The sequence below is a fragment of the Lampris incognitus genome, chromosome 10, assembly GCF_029633865.1.
Source record: "Lampris incognitus isolate fLamInc1 chromosome 10, fLamInc1.hap2, whole genome shotgun sequence".
NCBI classification, from domain to species: Eukaryota; Metazoa; Chordata; class Actinopteri; order Lampriformes; family Lampridae; genus Lampris; species Lampris incognitus.
The window spans coordinates 81,612-101,631 of NC_079220.1; the positions used below are offsets into that span (position 1 = coordinate 81,612).

The 20,020-nt window shown below is 41.5% G+C and overlaps 6 non-coding genes and 2 pseudogenes across 6 annotated transcripts; all 8 read right to left on the reverse strand.

The window, feature by feature from the left end:
- Positions 1-2,257: 2,257 nt before the first annotated feature.
- On the reverse strand, positions 2,258-2,469 carry LOC130120205 (small nucleolar RNA U3). Its single transcript, XR_008810925.1, has one exon. It is a non-coding gene; the product is annotated as a small nucleolar RNA U3 (small nucleolar RNA).
- Positions 2,470-4,812: 2,343 nt separating this feature from the next.
- Positions 4,813-4,988, reverse strand: LOC130120204 (small nucleolar RNA U3; annotated as a pseudogene).
- Positions 4,989-5,997: 1,009 nt separating this feature from the next.
- On the reverse strand, positions 5,998-6,213 carry LOC130120201 (small nucleolar RNA U3). Its single transcript, XR_008810923.1, has one exon. It is a non-coding gene; the product is annotated as a small nucleolar RNA U3 (small nucleolar RNA).
- Positions 6,214-11,289: 5,076 nt separating this feature from the next.
- LOC130120218 (small nucleolar RNA U3) lies at positions 11,290-11,465 on the reverse strand (annotated as a pseudogene).
- A 938-nt stretch (positions 11,466-12,403) lies between these two features.
- Positions 12,404-12,627, reverse strand: LOC130120197 (small nucleolar RNA U3). The gene has a single exon (XR_008810919.1). It is a non-coding gene; the product is annotated as a small nucleolar RNA U3 (small nucleolar RNA).
- Positions 12,628-13,443: 816 nt separating this feature from the next.
- LOC130120172 (small nucleolar RNA U3) lies at positions 13,444-13,661 on the reverse strand. Its single transcript, XR_008810894.1, has one exon. It is a non-coding gene; the product is annotated as a small nucleolar RNA U3 (small nucleolar RNA).
- Positions 13,662-15,103: 1,442 nt separating this feature from the next.
- On the reverse strand, positions 15,104-15,314 carry LOC130120220 (small nucleolar RNA U3). Its single transcript, XR_008810934.1, has one exon. It is a non-coding gene; the product is annotated as a small nucleolar RNA U3 (small nucleolar RNA).
- Positions 15,315-19,679: 4,365 nt separating this feature from the next.
- Positions 19,680-19,891, reverse strand: LOC130120188 (small nucleolar RNA U3). Its single transcript, XR_008810911.1, has one exon. It is a non-coding gene; the product is annotated as a small nucleolar RNA U3 (small nucleolar RNA).
- Positions 19,892-20,020: the final 129 nt, after the last annotated feature.

A 20,020-nucleotide genomic window follows, 5' to 3' on the forward strand; every position in this document is an offset into this window, starting at 1 on the left:
AGCAACAGAGACTAACTCTTCGTAGTAGCCAAGCTAACTACAGCAATGGCATTCCTGATGGAAAGTACCAAGCTTCTCGGAGTGAAAGTTTTGTATAACATTAATGGACGGCTCTTTCTACATGTTTCACTTACGGTAAGGGTTTTATCTGTTCAGGCGGACAAACCCACAGAAATACAACAACAACAGAGACTAACTCTCTTCGTGGTAGCCAAGCTAACCACAGCAATGGCATTTCTGATGGAAAGTACCAAGCTTTTTGGAGGGAGAGATTTGGGTAAAATTAATGCCCGGCGTTTTTACATATTTCGCTTAGTGTAAGCGTTTTATCCATTTAGGCGGACAATCCCTCAGAAATACAACAGCAACAGAGACCAACTCTTCGTGGTAGCCAAGCTAACCACGGCAATGGAATTTCTGAAGCAAAGAACCGAGCTTCTTGGACTGAATGTTTTGCATAAAATTAACGGACGGCTCTTCCTACATGTTTTGGTTGGGTTAGGACAAGTATGTTACCTGTGTAAGCAGACAATCGCAGAAATACAACAGCAACAGAGACTAACTCTTCATTGTAGCCAAGATAACTACGAAAATGGAATTTCTGATGGAAAGTACCAAGCTACTCGTAGTAAAAGTTTTGGATAAAATTACTGGACGGCTTTTTCTATATATTTCGCTTAGTTGTAAGGGCATTATCTGCTCAGGCAGACAATCGCACAGAGAATACCACAGCAACAGAGACCAACTCTTCGCAGTAGCGAAGCTAACCACGCAATGGCATTTCTGAAGGAAAGAACCGACCTTCGACTGAAAATTTTGGATGAAATAAACGGAGTGCTTTCCATATGTTTCGCTTAGAATAATGGGTTTATCTGTTTAGGCGGACAATCCCTCAGAAATAGAACAGCGACAGAGACTTAACTCTTCGTGGTAGCCAAGGTAACCATGGCAATGGCATTTTTGAAGGAAAAACCGAGCATCTTGGAGTGAAAGTTTTGGACAAAATTAACGGATGGCTCTTACATGTTTTGGTTGGGGCAAGTGTGTTACCTGTTTAAGCAGATAATCGCACAGAGAATACCATAGCAACAGAGACTAACTCTTCATTGTAGGCAAGCTAACCACAGCAATGGCATTTATGATGGAAATTAGAGGTACTCGTAGTAAAAATTTTGAATAAAATTACTGAACGGCTCTCTCAACATATTTCAGTTAGTATAAGGGTTTTATCAGCTCAGGCAGTAAATCACACAGAGAACACCACAGCAACAGAGACTAACTCTTTGTCGTACCCAAGCTAACTACGGCAATGGCATTCCTGATGGAAAGTACCAAGCTTCTCGGAGTGACAGTTTTGGATAACATTAATGGATGGCTCTTTCTAAATGTTTCACTTATGGTAAGGGTTTTATCTGTTCAGGCAGACAATCCCGCAGAAATACAACAGCAATAGAGACTGTCTGCCTAAGCAGATAAAACCCTTATACTAAACCTATCCCAACCCTTACAAAAACATGTAGAAAGAGCCAGCCGCTAATTATATCTGAACCAAACGCTCCGAAACACTCAGAATATTCCACCAGAAATACCATTGCCGTGGTTAGCTTGGCTCCTGCTAAGAATTAATCCCACAAATAATACCATAGCAACAGAGACTGTCTTGGAGGTTGCCAAGCCAACAATAGCATTTCTGATGGAAAGTACAGAGCTTCTCGGTATGCAAGATTTGGATAAAACTAACAGACGGCTCTTTCAACACGTTTGGGTTGGGTTTGTATTAGGGTAAAGGTTTTATCTGCTCAGGCAGCAAATCCCACAGAAAACCCCTCAGCAACAGAGACCAACTCTTGGCAGTAGCCAAGCTAACCACAGCAACAGCATTTCAGATTGAAAATACTAGGTTAACTTTATGGTTAGGATTGAATGCCAGAGCCAACACATGTCAACTGAGCACCTCTGCCAATGCCCAAGTGCTGGATTAGAAATACACCCAGGATTAGGGATATGGATAGATTGGTTAAGTCTAGGAGCAAATTGGGTGTTTATTCGTTATAACTGATCTCCCTTTGTCTTATATCTTGATTAGTTTATCCCGTTTTAAACTTGTAAAGTTGTTGGTGGGGTTTGAAACAATGCGTGTTTTTTGTTTGTTTTTTTTTTTTTTAATTGAACTTTTCTGCAATTGCAATTTAATGTTTTAAGAGTTAAGACTAAGGTTTAGATCAAATTGATGATTTTCTGCACTTTTTTCCTTTTTACCATTCAGAACATGCCCCTTCTCTTGATGCTCCCATGAAAGGAACATTGAACATCATCTAAAGCACAGAGCTTGTGACTAAACCACGTCTCTGTACCCGCTTAGCGCTCAGGAAGAAGTACCCCAGCTCATCGTCGTGGGTGGCGGGACTCACTTTAGAAAAACATTTCTCACGATAAAACTAAAGAACCTATCCCTGAAAATAGGATTAGGTTTGGCTAAACGTAACGGATGGCTCTATATCTTTGGGTTAGGGTAAGGGTTTCATCTGTTCTGGCACACAATCCTACAGAGAATACCTCAGGAAGACACCAACTCGTCGCAGTAGCCAAGCTAACCATGGCAATGGCATTTCTGATGGAAAGTACTGAGCTTTTCAGAGTAAAAGATTTGCATAAAATGAACAAAGAGAGCTTTCTACATGTTTCACTTGAGATAAGGTTTGGGTTAGGGCTTATCTGCTCAGTCAGACAATCCCACAAAAAAATACGACAACAGAGAATAACTCTTAGCAGTAGCCAAGCTATCCATGACAGTCATTTCTGATGGAAATACTGAGATTTTCAAACTGAAAGGTTTGGATAAAATTAACAGATTGCCCTTTCTACATCTTTCATTTAGGGATGAGTTAGGCTAACAGTATTGTCTGCTCAGGCAAACAATACAACAGACAATACCACATCAACAGCGACTACCTCTTCGCAGTAACATTTCTGAACATGGAGTGATAGTTTCAGATAAAATTAATGGATTGCTCTTTCTAGATGTTTCGGTTGGGATAGGGTTAGGGTTTCACCTGCTAAAGCAGAAAATCTTACAGACAATACCACTGCAACAGAGAATAACTTCGATAGACAAGCTAACCACGGTAATGGTATTTCAGATGGAATGTACCGAGCTGCTCAGAATAAAATCTTGTGATAAAATTAATGGACGGCTCCTTCTACATGTTTCGCTTAGGGTAAGTGTTTTATCAGCTCAGGTAGACAATCAAACAGAGAATACCTAAGCAACAGACTCTAACTCTTCATAGTAGCCAAACTAACCACAACAAAGTCATTTCTGATGTAAAGTACCGAGCTTCTCGGAGTGATAGTTCCGGATGAAATTAACAGATGACTCTTTCTACATGTTTCACTTAAGAGAAAGGGTTTTATCTGCTCAGCCGGATAATCCCATAGAAGTACCACAGTACCAGACAGTGTTGGTGGTAGCCAAGCCAACCACGGCAATGGCATTTCTGACGGAGAGCAGCGAGCTTGTCGCAGCGATAGTTTTGGGTAAAATAAACGGATGGTTCTTTCTACATACATGTTTGGGTTGGGTTAGGGTCAGTGTTTTACCTGCTCAGGCAGACAATCCCACAGCGACAGAGACTACCACTTCGCGGTAGCCAAGCTAAACACAGAAATGACAATTTTGAAATAAAGTACCGAATTCTCGTAGTCAATTTTGGATCAAATTAACTGATGACTTTCTTCATGTTTTGGTTGACGTAGGATTTGGGATTGGTTAAGGGTTTTATCTACTCAGGCAAACAATCTCAGAGCAACAGAGACTAACTCTTCGCAGTAGCCAGGCTAACCATGGCAATCGGATTTCTGATGGAAAGTACCAAGCTTCTCGGAGTGAAAGTCTTGGATAAAATTAACGGACGGCTCCTTCCATGTTTCGCTTAGTTTAAGGGTTTTATCAGCTCAGGCAGACAATCGCACAGAGAATACCACAGCAACAGAGACTAACTCTTCGCAGTAGCCAAGGTAACCACGGCAATGGCATTTCTGACAGAAAGTACCAAGCTTCTCGGAGTGAAAGTCTTGGATAAAATTAACTGACAGCTCGTTCTATATCTTTCGTTTAGTGTAAGGGTTTTATCACCTCAGGCAGACAATCGCACAGAGAATACCACAGCAATAGAGACTAACTCTTCGCAGTAGCCAAGCTAACCACGCCAATTGCATTCCTGAAGGAAAGAACCAAGCTTCTCGTAGTAAAAGTTTTGGAAATAAATCAACGGATGGTCCTTGCTACATGTTTCGGTTGACAGTGTTTGAGTTTAGTGTCAAGTGTTTCTGCTCAGGCGGACAGTGCCCAAGCACTGGCTCAGCGATACCCCAATATGAGAGTTATGGAGAGATTGATGGGTTCAATTTGGATATTTTTTGTTCTTTACAACTGATCTGCCACTGTCCTGTATTTTGATTAGTTTATCCCGTGTTAAACTTGAAAAATTGCTGGTGAGGTTTGGAGCATTATAAATCTTTTTTTTTTTTTTAAATTGAAGTTCTCTGCTATGGCACTTTGTTGTTAGAGTTATGTTTCAATAAAATAGATAGATTTCTCCATTTTACCAATCAGAGGATGCATCTTGCCTCAAAAGCACACAGCTTGAGATTATCCACCGTTTATCCTGATTTAAACTTGAAAAGTTGTTGATGGGGTTTGGAGCATAAGTGATTTTTTTTTAATTGAAATTCACTGCTATTGCAGGTTAATGTTTTTAGAGTTAGGTTTAAAATAAAAGTAATTGATGGCTTTCTCAATTTTTTTCTTTTACCACTCAGAGCACACTCTGCCTCAAAAGCACAGAGCTTGTAATCAAATCACTTCGCTGTACCTGCTTCATGCTCAGGAAGAAGCACCGCAGCTCATCATCGTGGGTGGCGGACTCACACTTAGAAACATTTTTCAAGCCAAGAACGACAGAAATGACCGCTGAAAGTGTAGTCTTCTGAATCTTTTGGTTAGGATTAGGTTTGCATAATTTGATGGAAATGGCATTTCTGATGGAAAGTACGGAGCTTCTCGAAATGAAAGTTTTGGATAAAATTAATGGAGGTCTCTTTCTACATCTTTTGGCCAGGGTTGGCGTAGGGTTACAATGAGGGTTTTTCCTACTCAAAAGTAGTTCCACAGAGAATACCACAGCAGCAGACACTGTCTGCCTGAGCAGATAAAACGCTTATACTAAACCTATCCCAACCCTTACAGAAAGATGTAGAAAGAGCCATTCATTAATTATATCCAAACCTTAAGCTCCGTGACATTATTTTCCGTCAAATACCATTGCCGTGGTTAGCTTGACTTCTGCTAAGAATTAATCCCACAAAGAATACCATAGCAACAGACTGTCTTGGCGGTTGCCAAGCTAACCATTGCAATGGCATTTCTGATGGAAAGTACAGAGCTTCTCGGTGTGAAAGGTTTGGATAAAAATCAACATACGGCTCTTTCAACACGTAAGGGTAGGGTTTGTGTTAAGGTAAAGGTTTTACCTGCTCAGGCAGAAAATCCCACAGCAACAGAGATTAACTCTTCATGTTAGCCACGCCAACCATGGCAATGGCATTTTTGATGGGAAATACTAGGCTTCTCCGAGTGAAAGGTAAGGGTTAGAGAATTGAATGCCAGAGCCAACACATGTCAACCAGGCGCCTCAACAATGCCCAAATACTGGCTTACAGATACCCCCAGGTTTAGGGTTACGAATTTGATCGATTGAGTATAGGATCTATTTGGAGGTTGTTTATTCTTTACACTTGATCCCCCATTGTCTTCCCTCTTGATTAGTTTATCCCGTTTTAAACTTGAAAAGTTGTTGGTGGGGTTTGCAGCAATACAAGTGGATTTCTTTTATTGAATTGCACTTCTACAATTGTCATGTTTTTAGGGTTAGGACTAAGTTTTAGGGGTAGGTTTAGATAAAATTGATGAATTTCTACATTTTGCCCCTCCTTTTTACCACACCGAACAGGCTCCTTCCTCTTGATAACTCCTTAAAAGCAACACTGAACGGTCACCAAAAGCCCAGAGTGAGTGATTAAACCACTTCTCTGTACCTGCTTCGCGGTCAGGGAGAAGCACCCTAGGCTCATCATGGTGAGTGGCGAGACTCGCACTTTAGAAAAACATTTCTCAAGATAAAAACTAAAGAAATTATCCCCGAAATTACTGTTGGGTTTTGATAAACTCAATGGATGGCTCTATACCTTTCGGTTACGGTTGGGGTAAGAGTTTTATATGCTCTGGCAGACATTCCTACAGACAATACCACAGCAATAGAGACCAACTCGTCGCAGTAGCCAAGCTAACCACGACAATGGTATTTCTGATGGAAAGTAGAGAGCTTCTCAGAGTAAAAGTTTCGCATAAAATTAACGGACAGCGCTTTCTACATGTTTGCTTGAGGTGGGATTTGGGTTAGGTTAAGGGTTTTATCTGCTCAGCCACACAAACCCAAAGAAAATACCACACCAACAGAGACTAACTCTTCAGAGTAGCCTAACTAACCACAGCAAAGTCATTTCTGATGGAAAGTACCGAGCTTCTCGGAGTGATAGTTACGGATGAAATTAACAGACGACTCTTTCTACATGTTTCACGTGAGAGTAAGGGTTTTATCTGCTCAGCGAGATAATCCCAAAGAAATACCACAGCAACAGACAGTCTTGGTGGTAGCCAAGCCAACCATGGCAATGGCATTTCTGATGGAGAGTAGCAAGCTTCTCGCAGCAATAGTTTTGGGTAAAATAAACGGATGGCTCTTTCTACACGTTTCGGTTGGTTTAGGGCAATTGTTTTACCTGCTCAGGCAGACAATCCCACACAGAATATCAAAGCAACAGAGACTAACACTTCACGGTAGCCAAGCTAAACACAGCAATGAAAATTCTGAAATAAAGTACCGACTTTCTCGTACTCAAAATTTTGGATCAAACTAACTGACTTCATGTTTTGGTTGAGGTAGGGTTTGGGATTGGTTAAGGGTTTTATGTGCTCAGGCAAACAATCTCACAGCAACAGAGACTAACCCTTCGCAGGAGCAAGCTCACCACGGCAATGGCATTTCGGATGGAAAGTACCCAGCTTCTCGGAGTGACAGTTTTGGATCTTATTGACGTATGCTCTTGCTCCAATGTTCCGATTAGGTTAGCGCAAGTGTTTTACCTGCTCAGACAGACAATCCCACAGCAACAGAGACTAACTTCGTCGTAGCCAAGCTAACCACAGCAATGGCACTGCTCTTTTCAAGTACCGGGTTTGGAAAAAGCTTCGGAAAAAAAATTTCACGGAGGCCGTTTCTACATGTTTCACTTAGGGTAAGGGTTTTATCAGCTCAGGCAGACAATCGCACAGAGAACACCACAGCAACAGAGACTAACTCTTCGTAGTAGCCAAGCTAACTACGGCAACAGCATTCCTGATGGAAAGTACCAAGCTTGTTGGAGTGAAAGTTTTGGATAATATTAATGGACGGCTCTTTCTAAATGTTTCATTTATAGTAAGGGTTTTATCTGTTCAGACGGACAATCCCGCAGAAATACAACAGCAACAGAGACTAACTCTTTGTGGTAGCCAAGCAAACCAGGGCAATGGCATTACTGAAGGAAAGTACCAAGATTCTCGGAGTGAAAGTTAGATAAAATTACTGGACAGCTCTTTCTACATGTTTCGCTTAGGGTAAGGGTTTTATCAGCTCAGGCAGACAATCGCACAGAGAATACCACAGCAATAGAGACTAACTCTTCGTAGTAGCCAAGCCAACTACGGCAACAGCATTCCTGATGGAAAGTACCAAGCTTGTTGGAGTGAAAGTTTTGGATAATATTAATGGACGGCTCTTTCTAAATGTTTCATTTATAGTAAGGGTTTTATCTGTTCAGACGGACAATCCCGCAGAAATACAACAGCAACAGAGACTAACTCTTCGTAGTAGCCAAGCTAACTACGGCAATGGCAGTACTGATGGAAAGTACCAAGCTTCTCGGAGTGAAAATTTTGGGTAAAATTAATAGACGGCTCTATCTACATGTTTCGCTTAGCGTTTTATCAGCTCAAGCAGTCAGTCACACAGAAAACACCACAGCAACAAAAACTAACTCTTCGTAGTAGCCAAGCTAACTACGGCAATGGCATTCCTGATGGAAAGTACCAAGCTTCTCGGAGTGAAAGTCTTGGATAAAATTAATGGACGGCTCTATGTTTCGCTTAGTGTAAGGATTATATCAGCTCAGGCAGACAATCGCACAGACAATACCACAGCAACAGAGACTAACTCCTCACAGTAGCCAAGCTAACCACACCAATGGCATTCCTGATGGAAAGTACCAAGCTTCTCGGTGTGAAAGTTTTGGATAACATTAATGGACGCCTCTTTCTAAATGTTTCACTTAGGGTAAGGGTTTTATCTGTTCAGTCGGACAATCCCGCAGAAATACAACAGCAACAGAGACTAACTCTTCGTGGTAGCCAAGCTAACTACGGCAATGGCATTCCTGATGGAAAGTATCAAGTTTCTTGCAGTGAAAGTTTTGGATAACATTAATGAAAGGCTATTCTACATATTTCACTTATAGTAAGGGTTTTATCTGTTCAGTCGGACAATCCCGCAGAAACACAATAGCAACAGAGACTAACTCTTCATGGTAGCCAAGCAAACCCAGGCAATTGCATTACTGAAGTAAAGTACCAAGATTCTCGGAGTGAAAGTTTTGGATAAAATTACTGGACAGCTCTTTCTACATGTTTCGCTTAGTGTAAGGGTTTTATCAGCTCAGGCAGACAATCGCACAGAGAATACCACAGCAACAGAGACTAACTCTTCGCAGTAGCCAAACTAACCATGGCAATGGCATTTCTGATGGAAAGTACCAAGCTTCTCGGAGTGAAAGTTTTGCATAAAATTAACGGACGGCTCTTTCTACATGTTTCGCTTAGTGTAAGGGTTTTATCAACTCAGGCAGACAATCACACAGACAACACCACAGCAACAAAGACTAACTCTTCGTAGTTGCCAAGCTTAACACAGCAATGGCAATACTGATGGAAACTACCAAGCTTCTCAGAGTGAAAGTTTTGGATAAAATTAATGGACGGCTCTTTCTACATGTTTCGCTTAGCGTAAGGGTTTCATCAGCTCAGGCAGTCAATCGCACAGAGAATACCACAGCAACAGACACCAACTCTTCGCAGTAGCCAAGCTAGCCATGGCAATGGCATTTCAGATGGAAAGTACCAAGCTTCTCGGAGTGAAAGTTTTGCAGAAAATTACTGGACGGCTCTTTCTACATGTTTCACTTAGTGTAAGGGTTTTATCTGTCCAGTCGGACAATCCCGCAGAAACACAATAGAAACAGAGACCAACTCTTCATGGTAGCGAAGCAAACCAAGGCAATGTCATTACTGAGGGAAAGTACCAAGCTTCTCGAAGTGAAAGTTTTGGATAACATTATTGGACGGCTCTTTCTACATGTTTCACTTATGGTAAGGGTTTTATCTGTTCAGTCGGACAATCGCGCAGAAATACAACAGCAACAGAGACTAACTCTTTGTGCTAGCCAAGCAAACCAGGGCAATGGCATTACTTAAGAAAAATACCAATATTCTCAAAGTGAAAGTTTTGGATAAAATTACTGGACAGCTCTTTCTACATGTTTCGCTTAGTGTAAGGGTTTTATCAGCTCAGGCAGACAATCACACAGAGAACACCACAGCAACAGAGACTAACTCTTCGTGGTAGCCATGCTAACCACAGCAATGGCATTTCTGATGGAAAGTACCAAGCTTTTTGGAGGGAAAGATTTGGGTAAAATTAATGCCCGGCGTTTTTACATATTTCGCTTAGTGTAAGCGTTTTATCCATTTAGGCGGACAATCCCTCAGAAATACAACAGCAGCAGAGACCCACTCTTCGTGGTAACCAAGCTAAGCACGGCAATGGAATTTCTGAAGCAAAGAACCGAGCTTCTTGGACTGAATGTTTTGCATAAAATGAACGGACGGCTCTTCCTACATGTTTTGGTTGGGTTAGGGCAAGTGTGTTACCTGTTTAAGCAGACAATCGCAGAAATACAACAGCAACAGAGACCAACTCTTAATTGTAACCAAGCTAACTACGAAAATGGAATTTCTGATGGAAAGTGCCAAGCTACTCGTAGTAAAAGTTTTGGATAAAATTACTGGACGGCTTGTTCTATATATTTCGCTTAGTTGTAAGGGCATTATCTGCTCAGGCAGACAATCGCACAGAGAATACCACAGCAACAGAGACTAACTCTTCGCAGTAGCGAAGCTAACCACAGCAATGGCATTTCTGAAGGAAAGAACCGAGCTTGTTCGACTGAAAATTTTGGATGAAATAAACGGAGTGCTTTCTAAATGTTTCGCTTAGAGTAAGGGGTTTATCTGTTTAGGCGGACAATCCCTCAGAAATACAACAGCGACAGAGACTAACTCTTCGTGGTAGCCAAGGTAACAACGGCAATGGCATTTTTGAAGGAAAAACCGAGCATCTTGGAGTGAAAGTTTTGGACAAAATTAACGGATGGCTCTTCTTACATGTTTTGGTTGGGTTAGGGTAAGTGTGTTACCTGTTTAAGCAGATAATCGCACAGAGAATACCATAGCAACACAGATCAACTTCATTGTAGCCAAACTAACCACGGCAATGGCATTTATGATGGAAAGTAGAGGTACTCGTAGTTAACATTTTGAATAAAATTACCGAACGGCTCTTTCAACATATTTCACTTAGTATAAGGGTTTTATCAGCTCAGGCAGTCAATCGCACAGAGAATATCACAGCAATAGAGACCAACTCTTCGCAGTAGCCAAGCTAACCACGCCAATTGCATTTCTGAAGTAAAGAACCAAGCTTCTCGTAGTAAACGTTTTGGATAAAAATCAACGGATGGTCCTTGCTACATGTTTTGGTTGACGTAGTGTTTGAGTTTAGGGTCAAGTTTTTCTGCTCAGGCGGACAGTGCCCAACCGCTGGCTTAGCGATACCCCAATATGAGAGTTATGGAGAGATTGATGGGTTCAATTTGGATGTTTTTTTCTTCTTTACAACTGATCTGCCACTGTCCTGTATCTTGATTAGTTTATCCCGTGTTAAACTTGAAAATCTGCTGGTGAGGTTTGGAGCATTATAAATTTTTTTTTTTTTAGTTGAAGTTCACTGCTATTGCAGTTTAATGTTTTTAGGGTTAGGTTTAAAATAAAAGTAATGGCTTTCTCAATTTTTTTCTTTTACCACTCAGAGCACGCTCTTTGCCTCAAAAGGACAGAGCTTGTAATCAAATCACTTCTCTGTACCTGCTTCATGCTCAGGAAGAAGCAACGTAGCTCATCATCATGGGTGGTGGACTCACACTTAAACATTTTTCAAACCAAGAACGACAGAAATGACCGCTGAAAGTGTAGTCTTCTGAATCTTTTGGATAAAATTAATGGCCGTCTCTTTCTACATCTTTTGGCCAGGGTTGGCGTAGGGTTACAGAGGGTTTTTCCTACTCAAAAGTAGTTCCACAAACAATACCACAGCAACAGACAGTCTGCCTGAGCAGATAAAACTCTTATACTAAACCTATCCCAACCCTTACAGAAAGATGTAGAAAGAGCCATCCATTAATTATATCCAAACCTTAAGCTCCGTGACAGTATTTTCCGTCAAATACCATTGCCGTGGTTAGCTTGACTTCTGCTAAGAATTAATCCCACAAAGAATACCATAGCAACAGAGACTGTCTTGGCAGTTGCCAAGCTAACCATTGCAATGGCATTTCTGATGGAAAGTACAGAGCTTCTCGGTATGAAAGGTTTGGATAAAAATCAACATACGGCTCTTTCAACATCTAAGGGTAGGGTTTGTGTTAAGGTAAAGGTTTTACCTGCTCGGGCAGAAAATCCCACAGCAACAGAGATTAACTCTTCATGTTAGCCACGCCAACCATGGCAATGGCATTTTTGATGGGAGATACTAGGCTTCTCCGAGTGAAAGGTAAGGGTTAGAATTGAATGCCAGAGCCAACACATGTCAACCAGGCGCCTCAACAATGCCCAAATACTGGCTTACAGATACCCCCAGGTTTAGGGTTACGAATTTGGAGAGAGTTTGATGGATTGGGTATAGAATCTATTTGGAGGTTGTTTATTCTTTACACTTGATCCCCCATTGTCTTCCCTCTTGATTAGTTTATCCCGTTTTAAACTTGAAAAGTTGTTGGTGGGGTTTGCAGCAATACAAGTGGGTTTTTTTAATTGAATTGCACTTCTACAATCGTCATGTTTTTAGGGTTTGGACTAAGTTTTAGGGGTAGGTTTAAATAAAATTGATGAATTTCTACATTTTTGCCCCTCCTTTTTACCACACCGAACATGCTCCTTCTCTTGATAACTCCATAAAAGCAACACTGAACGGTCACCAAAAGCACAAAGTGAGTGAGTGATTAAACCACTTCTCTGTACCTGCTTCGCGGTCAGGGAGAAGCACCCCAGGCTCATCATGGTGAGTGGCGGGACTCGCACTTTAGAAAAACATTTCTCAAGATAAAAACTAAAGAAATTATCTCTGAAATTAGTATTAGGTTTTGATAAACTCAATGGTTGGCTCTATATCTTTCGGTTACTAAACCTATCCGACCCTTACAAAAAGAGCCAGCCGCTAATTATATCGGAACCACAAGCTCCGAAACACTCCCTATCTTCCACCAGAAATACCATTGCCGTGGTTAGCTTGGCTCCTGCTAAGAATTAATCCCACAAATAATACCATAGCAACAGAGACTGTCTTGGCGGTTGCCAAACTAATCACTGCAGTGGCATTTCTGATGCGAAGTACAGAGCTTCTTGGTATGCAAAATTTGGATAAAATTAACAGACGGCTCTTTCAACACGTTTGGGTTGGGGTTTGTATTAGGGTAGAGGTTCTACCTGCTCAGGCAGCAAATCCCACAGAAAACCCCACAGCAAGAGACCAACTCTTCGCGGTAGCCAAGCTAACCACGGCTCCGGCATTTCACACTGAACATACTAGGTTAACTTTATGGTTAGGGTTGAATGCCAGAGCCAACACATGTCAACTGAGCACCTCCACCAATGCCCAAGTGCTGGATTAGAAATACCCCCAGGATTCGGGTTAGGGATATGGATAGAGTTTGATTGGTTAAGTCTGGGGGCAATTTGGGTGTTTATTCATTACAACTGATCTCCCAGTCTTATATCTTGATTACTTATCCCGTTTTAAACTTGAAAAGTTGTTGGTGGGGTTTGGAACAATACAAGTGTTTGTTTTGGTTTTTTTTTCAAATTGAACTTTTCTGCAATTGCAATTTAATGTTTTAAGAGTTAAGAGTAAGGTTTAGAGTTAGATCAAATTGATGAATTTCTGCACTTTTTTCCTTTTTACCACTCAGAACATGCCCCTTCTCTTGATGCTCCCATAAAAGGAACATTGAACGTCATCTAAAGCACAGAGCTTGTGATTAAACAACTTCTCTGTACCCGCTTAGCGCTCAGGAAGAAGCACCCCAGCTCATCATGGTGGGTGGCGGGACTCGCACTTTAGAAAAACATTTCTCAAGATAAAAACTAAAGAAATTATCCCCGAACTTAGTATTAGATTTTGATAAACTCAATGGATGGCTCCATATCTTTCGGTTACGGTTGGGGTAAGAGTTTTATATGCTCTGGCAGACAATACCACAGCAATAGAGACCAACTCGTCGCAGTAGCCAAGCTAACCACAGCAATGGTATTTCTGATGGAAAGTAGAGAGCTTCTCAGAGTAAAAGCTTTGCATAAAATTAACGGACAGTGCTTTCTACATGTTTCGCTTGAGGTAGGATTTGGGTTAGGTTAAGGGTTTTATATGCTCAGCCACACAATCCCAAAGAAAATACCACACCTACAGAGACTAACTCTTCATAGTAGCCAAACTAACCACAGCAAAGTCATTTCTGATGGAAAGTACCGAGCTTCTCGGAGTGATAGTTCCGGATGAAATTAACAGACGACTCTTTCTACATGTTTCACGTAAGAGTTTTATCTGCTCAGCCAGATAATCCCACAGAAATACTGCAGCAACAGACAGTCTTGGTGGTAGCCAAGCCAACCATGGCAATGGCATTTCTGATGGAGAGTAGCAAGCTTCTCGCAGCGATAGTTTCAGGTAAAATAAGCGGATGGCTCTTTCTACATGTTTCGGTTGGTTTAGGGTAAGTGTTTTACCTGCTCAGGCAGACAATCCCACACAGAATAGCAAAGCAACAGAGACTAACACTTCACGGTAGCCAAGCTAAACACAGCAATGAAAATTCTGAAATAAAGTACCGACATTCTCGTACTGAAAATTTTGGATCAAACTAACTGACCTTCATGTTTTGGTTGAGGTAGGATTTGGTTAAGGGTTTTATGTGCCCAGGCAAACAATCTCAAAGCAACTGAGACTAACCCTTTGCAGTAGCAAAGCTCACCACGGCAATGGCATTTCTGATGGAAAGTACCCAGCTTCTCGGAGTGACAGTTTTGGATCTTATTGACATATGCTCTTGCTACAATGTTCCGATTAGGTTAGCGCAAGTGTTTTACCTGCTCAGACAGACAATCCCACAGCAACAGAGATTAACTCTTCATGTTAGCCACGCCAACCATGGCAATGGCCTTTTTGATGGGAAATACTAGCCTTCTCCGAGTGAAAGGTAAGGGTTAGAGAATTGAATGCCAGAGCCAACACATGTCAACCAGGCGCCTCAACAATGCCCAAATACTGGCTTACAGATACCCCCAGGTTTAGGGTTACGAATTTGGAAAGAGTTTGATCGATTGAGTATAGGATCTATTTGGAGGTTGTTTATTCTTTACACTTGATCCCCCATTGTCTTCCCTCTTGATTAGTTTATCCCGTTTTAAACTTGAAAAGTTGTTGGTAGGGTTTGCAGCAATACAAGTGGATTTCTTTTATTGAATTGCACTTCTACAATTGTCATGTTTTTAGGGTTAGGACTAAGTTTTAGGGGTAGATTTAGATAAAATTGTTGAATTTCTACATTTTTGCCCCTCCTTTTTACCACACCGAACAGGCTCCTTCCTCTTGATAACTCCTTAAAAGCAACACTGAACGGTCACCAAAAGCCCAGAGTGAGTGATTAAACCACTTCTCTGTACCTGCTTCGCGGTCAGGGAGAAGCACCCCAGGCTCATCATGTTGAGTGGCGGGACTCGCACTTTAGAAAAACATTTCAAGATAAAAACTAAAGAAATTATCCCAGAATATCAAAGCAACAGAGACTAACACTTCACGGTAGCCAAGCTAAACACAGCAATGAAAATTCTGAAATAAAAGTACCGACTTTCTCGTACTCAAAATTTTGGATCAAACTAACTGACTTCATGTTTTGGTTGAGGTAGGGTTTGGGATTGGTTAAGGGTTTTATGTGCTCAGGCAAACAATCACAGCAACAGAGACTAACCCTTCGCAGGAGCAAGCTCACCACGCCAATGGCATTTCGGATGGAAAGTACCCAGCTTCTCGGAGTGACAGTTTTGGATCTTATTGACGTATGCTCTTGCTACAATGTTCCGATTAGGTTAGCGCAAGTGTTTTACCTGCTCAGACAGACAATCCCAGAGCTACAGAGATTAACTTCGTCGTAGCCAAGCTAACCACAGCAATGGCACTGCTCTTTTCAAGTACCGGGTTTGAGTGACAGCTTCGGAAAAATTTTTTCACGGAGGCCGTTTCTATATGTTTCACTTAGGGTAAGGGTTTTATCAGCTCAGGCAGACAATCGCACAGAGAATACCACAGCAACAGAGACTAACTCTTCGTAGTAGCCAAGCTAACTACGGCAACAGCATTCCTGATGGAAAGTACCAAGCTTGTTGGAGTGAAAGTTTTGGATAATATTAATGGACGGCCCTTTCTAAATGTTTCATTTATAGTAAGGGTTTTATCTGTTCAGACGGACAATCCCGCAGAAATACAACAGCAACAGAGACTAACTCTTTGTGGTAGCCAAGCAAACCAGGGCAATGGCATTACTGAAGGAAAGTACCAAGATTCTCGGAGTGAAAGTTATAGATAAAATTACTGGACAGCTCTTTCTACATGTTTCGCTTAGGGTAAGGGTTTTATCAGCTCAGGCAGACGATCGCACAGAGAATACCACAGCAACAGAGACTAACTCTTCGTAGTAGCCAAGCCAACTACGGCAACAGCATTCCTGATGGAAAGTACCAAGCTTGTTGGAGTGAAAGTTTTGGATAATATTAATGGACGGCTCTTTCTAAATGTTTCATTTATAGTAAGGGTTTTATCTGTTCAGACGGACAATCCCGCAGAAATACAACAGCAACAGAGACCAACTCTTCGTAGTAGCCAAGCTAACTACGGCAATGGCAGTACTGATGGAAAGTACCAAGCTTCTCGGAGTGAAAATTTTGGGTAAAATTAATAGACGGCTCTATCTACATGTTTTGCTTAGCGTTTTATATGCTCAAGCAGTCAGTCACACAGAAAACACCACAGCAACAGAGACTAACTCTTCGTAGTAGCCAAGCTAACTACGGCAATGGCATTCCTGATGGAAAGTACCAAGCTTCTCGGAGTGAAAGTCTTGGATAAAATTAATGGACGGCTCTATGTTTCGCTTAGTGTAAGGGTTTTATCAGCTCAGGCAGACAATGGCACAGACAATACCACAGCAACAGAGACTAACTCCTCACAGTAGCCAGGCTAACCACAGCAATGGCATTCCTGATGGAAAGTACCAAGCTTCTCGGTGTGAAAGGTTTGGATAACATTAATGGACGCCTCTTTCTAAATGTTTCACTTAGGGTAAGGGTTTTATCTGTTCAGTCGGACAATCCCGCAGAAATACAACAGCAACAGAGAGTAACTCTTCGTGGTAGCCAAGCTAACTACGGCAATGGCATTCCTGATGGAAAGTATCAAGTTTCTTGCAGTGAAAGTTTTGGATAACATTAATGAAAGGCTATTCTACATATTTCACTTATAGTAAAGGTTTTATCTGTTCAGTCGGACAATCCCGCAGAAACACAATAGCAACAGAGACTAACTCTTCATGGTAGCCAAGCAAACCAGGGCAATTGCATTACTGAAGTAAAGTACCAAGATTCTCAGAGTGAAAGTTTTGGATAAAATTACTGGACAGCTCTTTCCCATATTTTGCTTAGTGTAAGGGTTATATCAGCTTAGGCAGACAATCACACAGAGAACACCACAACAACAAAGACTAACTCTTCGTAGTTGCCAAGCTTAACACAGCAATGGCATTCCTGATGGAGAGTACCAAGCTTCTCAGAGTGAAAGTTTTGGATGAAATTAATGGACGGCTCTTTCTACATGTTTCGCTTAGCGTAAGGGTTTCATCAGCTCAGGCAGTCAATCGCACAGAGAATACCACAGCAAGAGACACCAACTCTTCGCAGTAGCCAAGCTAACCATGGCAATGGCATTTCAGATGGAAAGTACCAAGCTTCTCGAAGTGAAGGTTTTGGATAACATTATTGGACGGCTCTTTCTACATGTTTCACTTATGGTAAGGGTTTTATCTGTTCAGTGGGACAATCGCGCAGAAATACAACAGAGACTAACTCTTTGTGCTAGCCAAGCAAACCAGGGCAATGGCATTACTTAAGAAAAGTACCAATATTCTCAGAGTGAAAGTTTTGGATAAAATTACTGAACAGCTCTTTCTACATGTTTCGCTTAGTGTAAGGGTTTTATCAGCTCAGGCAGACAATCACACAGAGAATACCACAGCAACAGAGACTAACTCTTGGCAGTAGCCAAGCTAACTACGGCAATGGCATTCCTGATGGAAAGTACCAAGCTTCTCGGAGTGAAAGTTTTGTATAACATTAATGGACGGCTCTTTCTACATGTTTCACTTACGGTAAGGGTTTTATCTGTTCAGGCGGACAAACCCACAGAAAAACAACAACAGAGACTAACTCTTCGTGGTAGCCAAGCTAACCACAGCAATGGCATTTCTGATGGAAAGTACCAAGCTTTTTGGAGGGAAAGATTTGGGTAAAATTAATGCCCAGCGTTTTTACATATTTCGCTTAGTGTAAGCGTTTTATCCATTTAGGCGGACAATCCCTCAGAAATACAACAGCAACAGAGACCAACTCTTCATGGTAACCAAGCTAAGCACGGCAATGGAATTTCTGAAGCAAAGAACCGAGCTTCTTGGACTGAATGTTTTGCATTTTGGGTTAGGGCAAGTGTGTTACCTGTTCAGACGGACAATCCCGCAGAAATACAACAGCAACAGAGACCAACTCTTCGTAGTAGCCAAGCCAACTACGGCAACAGCATTCCTGATGGAAAGTACCAAGCTTGTTGGAGTGAAAGTTTTGGATAATATTAATGGACGGCTCTTTCTAAATGTTTCATTTATAGTAAGGGTTTTATCTGTTCAGACGGACAATCGCGCAGAAATACAACAGCAACAGAGAGTAACTCTTTGTGGTAGCCAAGCAAACCAGGGCAATGGCATTACTTAAGAAAAGTACCAATATTCTCGGAGTGAAAGTTTTGGATAAAATTACTAGACAGCTCTTTCTACATGTTTCGCTTAGTATAAGGGTTTTATCAGCTCAGGCAGACAATCGCACAAAGAATATCACAATAACAGAGACTAACTCTTCGTAGTACCCAAGCTAACTACAGCAATGGTATTCCTGATGGAAAGTACCAAGCTTCTCGGAGTGACAGTTTTGGATAACATTAATGGACGGCTCTTTCTAAATGTTTCACTTATGGTAAGGGTTTTATCTGTTCAGGCAGACAATCCCGCAGAAATACAACAGCAATATAGACTGTCTGCCTAAGCAGATAAAACCCTTATACTAAACCTATCCCAACCCTTACAAAAAGAGCCAGCCGCTAATTATATCTGAACCAAAAGCTCCGAAACACTCAGTATATTCCACCAGAAATACCATTGCCGTGGTTAGCTTGGCTCCTGCTAGGAATTAATCCCACAAATAATACCATAGCAACAGAGACTGGTTTGGAGGTTGCCAAGCCAACAATAGCATTTCTGATGGAAAGTACAGAGCTTCTCGGTATGCAAGATTTGGATAAAACTAACAGACGGCTCTTTCAACACGTTTGGGTTTGTATTAGGGTAAAGGTTTTATCTGCTCAGGCAGCAAATCCCACAAAAACCCCACAGCAACAGAGACCAACTCTTCGCGGTAGCCAAGCTAACCACGGCAACAGCATTTCAGATTGAAAATACTAGGTTAACTTTATGGTTATGGCTGAATGCCAGAGCCAACACATGTCAACTGAGCACCTCTGCCAATGCCCAAGTGCTGGATTAGAAATACACCCAGGATTAGGGATATGGATAGCGTTTGATTGGTTAAGTCTAGGGGCAATTTGGGTGTTTATTCGTTACAACTGATCTCCCATTGTCTTATATCTTGATTACTTTATCCCGTTTTAAACTTGAAAAGTTGTTGGTGGGGTTTGAAACAATACAAGTGTTTTTTTTTTGTTTTTTTTTATTGAACTTTTCTGCAATTGCAATTTAATGTTTTAAGAGTTAAGACTAAGGTTTAGGTTTAGATCAAATTGATGATTTTGTGCACTTTTTTCCTTTTTACCTTTCAGAACATGCCCCTTCTCTTGATGCTCCCATGAAAGGAACATTGAACATCATCTAAAGCACAGAGCTTGTGACTAAACCACGTCTCTGTACCTGCTTAGCGCTCAGGAAGAAGCACCCCAGCTCATCATCGTGGGTGGCGGGACTCACTTTAGAAAAACATTTCTCACGATAAAACTAAAGAACTTATCCCCGAAAGTAGGATTAGGTTTGGCCAAACATAACGGATGTCTCTATATCTTTGGGTTAGGGTTTCATCTGCTCTGGCACACAATCCTACAGAGAATACCACAGGAAGACCCCAACTCGTCGCAGTAGCCAAGCTAACCACAGCAAT